This window comes from Tamandua tetradactyla, chromosome 1 (assembly GCF_023851605.1).
Source record: "Tamandua tetradactyla isolate mTamTet1 chromosome 1, mTamTet1.pri, whole genome shotgun sequence".
Classification (NCBI taxonomy): domain Eukaryota; kingdom Metazoa; phylum Chordata; class Mammalia; order Pilosa; family Myrmecophagidae; genus Tamandua; species Tamandua tetradactyla.
Window position 1 is genome coordinate 25106496 of NC_135327.1, and position 6398 is coordinate 25112893.

Below are 6398 nucleotides of genomic sequence, written 5' to 3' on the forward strand. Positions count from 1 at the left end.
CTGGCACTTGTTGGAGATACTAGGGTCATCGGCATTCAGGGCAGGTGTGGGTGAGACCTGGCATTGAGCTTGGGCTGCAGAGTACCCAGAAGCTTTGGAGGAAGGAAGAAGCAGGAAAGACAGGAGGTGGGTCCTGAAAGCCAAAATAGGCAGGGGAGATTAAAGAATGTGGGAGCCCCTCCTGGTGTCCAAAAGAAGGGAGCCATCCTCTTTTGGCTCTTTTTTGAGGGAGCAAATTCCTCACCTAGGTATATACCTAAAAGAACTGAAAGCAGGGACTCAAACAGATACTTGAATAACCAATGTTCAAAGCAGCATTATTCAGTATAGTAAAAAAATAGACACAACCCTAGTGTCTACTGACAGAATAAACAAAATGTGGTGTATATGTCATACACACACTGTGAAATATTATTCAGCCATAAAAAGGAATGAAGTTCTGATAAATGCAATAACATGGATGAACCTGGAAAACATTATGCTAAGTGAAATCAGCTAGACACAAAAGGGCAAATACTATATGATTCCACTTATATGAAATATATAGAATAAGTGAATTCAGCGGCAAAAAGTAGCTTAGAGGTTACTAGGGACTGAGGAAAAGGAGAAATGGGGAGTTATTGCTTAATGAGTACAGAGTTTTCTATGTGGAATGATGAAAAAAATTGGTAATAGATGGTGGTAAAGAGCATAACATGAAATGTACACTTAAATGGTTAAAATAGCAGATTTTATGTTTTATACATAAATTACAATAAAAAAAGAAAGAAAGAAAGGTAAAACTGGGATGGATAATTGTGTCTTGGATTTGACAGGTGGGGACATCACTGGTGTCTTTGATAGGATGGTTTCAGGAAAATGGTACAGGCAAAACCAGACTACAGAGGGAAAGTGGTGCAGAGACAGACATGGGATAATTCTCTGCTAAAAGAGAAGGCAGTCATTTTAGGAGATCTCGGAACCTAAGGAATCCTTTTTTATTTTAAAATTAAACACAGTAGAAACCTGAGTGTGATTGATACACCAAAAAAAGACACCAATAGTGAGGGTGGGATTAAAGAGCTAGGTAAGCAGCAAGCGGTGTGCCAGAAGTGGTGTGAACTGGAGAAAAACCCAGAAGAAATCATGTTGATCGTGAGGATGACAGGGGACAATATTTGGGAAGGTGCTTTGTAAACTGTAAGGTGCAGTACAAACATGCTGTACCACCTTCTTTAAGATTCAGGAAAGGAGAATCTAACCATAGATTGAGGCTGGTCATGTGCCACTCTGTCCCACTGTTTCCCCTAAGTATGTGCGGTCATCAGCCAGGCTCAGACGCTGGAGTCCTGGATGGAAATGAGGTCCCAGGATGTTGTCCTGAGTCCCCTTGCCCCATACTCTACTTGGGGATCCTTGACTGCCAATCCACAGCAGCTCTCTAATTCTATATATAATTCCAACCTGTCACAGTTAACCCCATGTAAGTGCTCCTTGCCCGTTGCTTCTGTCAAGTTTGGGCTGCTGCAGCTTCTCTCCTCAAAACCTGGGTGGGAAGCTTGCGGGACAAGGGGGTGGATATGTTTCCTGTTTCTCTGACAGGGGAAAGGTTTGGGTTCATCTTGGGATCAGGGTCCTAAACTGCCCAAGCGTGGTCTGCAAAGGCAGCCTCGTGGCATCAGCTCAAAACCCCAGATAACAGCCTATTGCCTGGCTCTGCCTCTCTGTCCCATCAGCCCTCAGTGCCTGGGACATTACACACAAAGAGGCTAAACAGACTCTACCTAGTAGTTACACAGGTAGACCCACTGAATCCACACTGTCCATCTGTCTGGTCCCCACCCGTGTCTCTCCCAAAGCTAGGAACACTCTACCCTTCTCTTGGGGCCTCAGGCCACCTCCTAAAGCCCTCAGCAGCCCCTCCTGCCAATGCCCTTGTAGGGCCTCCTCACTGGCCTTTCTTCCCTTGTACTCCCTCCCCCATGTGTCTGCCAGGGGACTCTTCATAAAGGGCATAACCAATCTTGTCCCTGCTCTGCCCAAACCCTTCCATGAGCAGCACCAATTGCAGAAGCAGAGCTCTGGAGGCATGAGCTCCAAGTGTAAATCCCAGCTCGACTGATTAGGGGTGAACCTCATGCAGGTTATTTCACCTTTCTTAGCCTCAGTTTCTCCACCTACGTTGCAGGAACCATATGAAGTAAATGTGTTTTGAGTAAAATGCCTGGCTTCCCTCTTGGCTCCGACCCAGAGCAGAGAAGGCAGCAAGCCCCTCCCACAGTCCTATGCTATCTCCCCTGACCTGAACCCCCCCCTTCACTCCATGCACAACCTTTTTAGCTTTCTGTGCCCATCCTACAACCTTCAAAGACCAGTCCAAATGCTGCCTCCCAGGACAGTGGGAAGCTCTTGAAGCACTTGGCTCAGGCCACCCTGGGGTAAATTTTGCTCTGAGGCCTCCTTGGAGCTGGTCCATGGGCATCCCAGGGACACAGACAGCTGAATCCTGGGGGTCTTTGGGCGCTGGCCCAGAGGAGATACTGGGAAAATGCATGTAGGAATGCTAGTTAACAGCAATGCAAAAAGGCAATGAATCCGGCAGGAAAATCAGGAAAGGCTTCCTGGAAGAAAGACTGAGGGACGAAAGAGATCCGGGGGCATTGTAAGGATTTTGGGGTGCAGAGGTCTCCAGAACTTCTTGGTTGGGATGTGTGAGGGGAGATCTGTCTTCCCTTGGCGGCGTGGGCGCCGACGGCAGAAGGGGCCCATCTAGATCCCGGCTCTGCTGAAGCGCATGTTTCAGGACTGAGGGGGCCGACAGCGCCACCCCCCCATCCCAGCACACACATACAGACGCGCGCGCGCGCACACGCACACACACACACACACACACACACACACACACACGAGCCTTCGCGGGGGGTGGGGGGAGCATCGCCATTCACAAGCAATCCACGGTCCGCAGAGCCAACAGAGACCCCAGCCAAAAGCCGTCAGGCACAGGTGCTTGGGGGGTCTCTGCTGTGGGGAGAGCCACGCCCGCACCTCTTAAGGCACCCCCCACTAACGTGTGCGGCCCCCAGGGGGCGGGGCGCGGAGGGAAGAGGTGACATAATCCGAGCCGCACCCCCTCTGGCCGCCACCTCCCCCCAGGCCCCGAGAAGCATCCATGACATCATCGGTCTCATCTCCCCTCCCCTCCCCCCGGGACCCCAGCAGCGGGACGCACCCCCTACCCAGCATGGGGTCCGGTGGGACCCGCCGCAAGGTGCAGCGGAGCACGGCGACCACCCAGAGCCGGCAGGGGCTGCGCGGCGGACCCGCCTCACTTACTCGTGAGATGCCTGGAGGTACCGCGCGGGGACTCCGGAACCGGTGCCACCGGCCCGGCTAGCTGGCGCAGCCCGAAGCCCGCCCGGCTGGGCGCGCGGCGCGGGCCCGGCTCCGCGCGGCGCCCCTCCCGCTCTCCGCCCGGGTCCCGCCCACCCGCGGCTGCGGCAAACGCGGGCCCGCCCTCCAGCCACGCCCCCCGAGGCCACCAATCCCTGAGCGGGGGCGGGGCGCTGTGACTTAACCTCTTCGCCGCTGCGCCCCAACCCTTGTGCAAGACCTCTCAATTTCACCCGAGTCTCTTCTCCGGCATATCCAGCAGGGCTGTGCCCTCCCTAAATCCCACATCGTTGGCGAGGGAGAGGGGCATCGCTGGCTTGGGGAAGGAGCTCTGGATGCCCAGCCCGGAGCCCCACTCCTCTTCCGCCTGAGCTCTTCGGGGCCAGGCTCCCAGCGGACGTCTGGATACCCTATAAGTCTGCAAGGTGAAGGTGGGGCGAGCCGTCGCGGAAGGACCCGAAACTGCAGGAGGAAGACCCGCTGGGGCGCCAGAACCGCAGGCAGACAAGTGACAGGCGTCGAGGGGTCCTGACTCCGTCACTCCTCAAACTAAGCCAGTTTGAAACTCTGTGCTCCCGGAGGCTCGCCGTCCGGGGGAAAAGGCTGGAGAAGAGAAGATACTCCACAATCCTGGAGGGTTTGAGCGCCCTGCTCTTGTCCCGAGGCCGGAATCTTCCCCCAAGCTACCTCCGGGGGTAAGGAGGGAGGTGTGGTCTCCGACCTGGAAAGCCAACTTCGCGCGCTCGGGCGGGATGTGCTCACCTGCCCAGGGCAAATCGGGAATGGCTGCCGGGAGGAAGGGGGTATCTGCTTTGAGATGAGGCCTTAGCCTAGAATAGAATGAGTAGCAAACCTAGCAGAATTTTCGGCATTAGCACAGCCCGGGAAGCACAAACGGTTCATTCTGAATGCTGCACAGCATCCACTCCGGCTGGGGTTTAATCACTTATATCTCTACTACAACTGATGTGCTTGATCTTCCGTTTTCCCATAGTTTTTATTTCTTGCTAATTTCCTGCTTACTGAATTTTTCTATATTTGCTTTTATTTTCTATTGTGAGTTGCAAGGCAGAAAGCTCATTTTTAATTCTCCTGGTGGCTGCCTTTAAGTTTATCAAATAAAACTTATGTTTCACAAATCATTAAAGTCAGTGACAAATCATTTATTTATTGTATTATTCTTTTTGTAATAAGAAATGTTATGTGCCGTTCTGTCTTCTGGCCTGCTGCTCTTACACCTACTTACACCTCAGCTTTTACATTTTTTATGCCCCAGAATCCTTTCACAATCACTGTTTTTGGTTTCTGACAGCTTTAGCTGATTTCTATGTCACTGCCAGTTTTTTAGGCTCTCATTTTTCTACTCATTCGGACTCATCTCATTTGACTGGTATTTCAGGAATGATTTGTGAAGGTGGTATTTTTCTATGCCCTTGCCTCATATGGGAATGCTGCACAAATGGTAGCTTGGCTGTTAATGAAATTCTTCAATCTAAACATTTCCCTTTTAAACACAGTCTTGCTCTTATTTAGTTGTCTTCTGGCACTTAAAATGGCAGCAAAGCCCAGCCAGCTGTACTTGTCTGTTCTAGGTAAGCAATTTGCCTAGGTGCTCCTAGGTGTTTTTCTTTACCCTTAAAAGTTAAATATTTTGCTAGTATAAGTCTGAGTGTGGATGTTTTTCTTACTTTCTTTTAGTGTGGACCTTTTTCTAAGAAACAAAAGAAGTCTATTTTCAGCTTACAAAAGTTTTCTTCTAATAAATGTCTGTCCCTTCTGTGAAAATTTTTTCCCCTCCCTGAAATGATCACATTGGATTACCATTTAAATCTCTCTGACTTTTCCTCTGCATCCTGGGAGGGTATCACAAGGTTTTCTTCACCATCACTGATTTAATTTTCTTCAGAGTCAAGGGTATTCATCATTTTCTCCAATAAGATGTTAAATTCTGCTTGTTTTATTTTCCTTTCATTTCAGCCAGTTTCCATTTGACCGCTGGCTTTATCTCAACTTAATCTCTGTTTATAGTATCATATTTGTATTTCACAGTGAAAGTTTGTATCTTTAGAAGAACACAGGAACAAGGGAGAATACTATATCTCATCTTTAAAGCATGTGAAAATCTTGAAGTGGATTTTTTGGAAAAGAAAAATTATAAAACTAGAAAAGAGATTAAAAAAACATCCAAGAAATGTATCCAAAAAGGCTCTGGGATCAGATGGTTTAATGGAAGAATTCTCTCAAACTTTCACTGAACACCCTGTATATCTATATCAGAACATATAAAAGATGGAACACTGCATATCTCATTTTATGAGGCCATAATTCCTCTTATACCAAATCCTGACAAAGACAGCACAGAAAGAAAAACTGTGAACCAATCATGCTTATTCTTTTGGGGAAAAAAATTCCTCAATACAGCTCAAGGAAATGAAATTAAATATTGTTGTCAATGAAACTAATATTCCATGAGATTATCAAGTAAGAAAAAAACATTATAATAGACATCAAAATGTCATTCAAAAAGCAATACTCAAGAAGAACCCTCATAATTAACCAGGAAGAGTCTATAAAAATTAAAAAAAAAAAATCAAGGTATTCCATGTTGTTGAGGTTATAACTTTTTCAAGAGTATAAACTGGTACAGCCATTTTGGAGAAAAACTGTGTAGTACATAAATATATGAAATATGTGTACTTTCAGACCCAGCAATTCCATTTCCAAGAAGAAATACAATCACAAGTTGATATGACATACATACAAAGATAGGTACTGACTGCAATAGAAAAAACATTTTTTAAAATCTAAATGCAATTACAGACTGTGCAACAGGACTAGATACAAAAACTCAAAAATGGACAGCACAATAATACCTAATTGTAATATAATTATGTTAAAACACTGAATGAAGCTGCAAAAAAAAAATCTAAATGCATTAACCCACAAATAGAAGACTGATTAAATAAATTACCAAGCATCACTGCAATTTAACAAGGGACAACTATTTAAAAGAATGATATGTATCTTAC